The sequence below is a fragment of the Plectropomus leopardus genome, chromosome 2 (assembly GCF_008729295.1).
Source record: "Plectropomus leopardus isolate mb chromosome 2, YSFRI_Pleo_2.0, whole genome shotgun sequence".
Lineage (NCBI taxonomy): Eukaryota > Metazoa > Chordata > Actinopteri > Perciformes > Serranidae > Plectropomus > Plectropomus leopardus.
In genome coordinates, this window is record NC_056464.1 from 20,658,753 (window position 1) to 20,659,683 (window position 931).

The following is a 931-nucleotide window of genomic DNA, read 5'->3' on the forward strand; positions in this document are numbered from 1 at the left end:
TTAGTCTATACGTTAGTGTTATATCATTATATATCTATATGCACTTTCGCTGCTGCTTCTGCTGCTTGGTGTGATGCTAAACTGCTATTGTTGTTTTGGTGCTGTGTGAAATAACAATAATGTTGAATCTAATCCAATCTAATGATAAATCACAACTGTAAAAAAAAAAAGAAAACAAAAGAGAAATGAGCCTAATGTTTCTGTTTAGTTACTATTTAATAATTGTTATCTATTTAAATCAATAAACACTGTCTCATAAATGTTAGGCTATATAGGGAGAACAGAGTCGGTTGGGACAGGAGGACAGTTGGGACAATGCCTTCTCGACAAGTTAGAAAGCAGCTATGTCTATGCCATTTTCCTTCGTGGCTGTGGGAGTCCAAGGGCAGACAGATGGCATATGCTATAAAGCCCTATGAGGCAAATTGTGATTTGTAATAATGGGCCTCATAAATAAAATTGAATCGAATTGAATTTGAATTGAATATCAGGATGTTTCTAGGATTTCAGAGCATTTCTAGGAATTTAGGGCGTTAGGAGCTGAGCTAGGACCTCTCTCAGGGGGTCTCTCTATTTTGATGCCGGTTTATGTGCTCTAGGATTTTATGTATACTAAAACTACAATAACAATTCCCAGTGTGAATCTTTTTATTTTATTATAGAAAATGGTTTGGAGCCACCAGCACTCTATTGGGGGCCAGATTTAGCTTGTATGCAGCACGTTGAATATCATTTATTATGCCATTGGACTGTTTTTCCATTGGGAACATTGCCATCTTACTGAAACACATTAGAAGTGATCCATACCTACTGTATACTGGTAGCTGTTGACGAACAGTCACGAATGTTCCTACATTTCCCAGATTGCAGTGCGCCATCCTGAACCCCGCCCTTTCCTCTCCCTAACTTTGGCTGTGTCGACTTTCTGTTT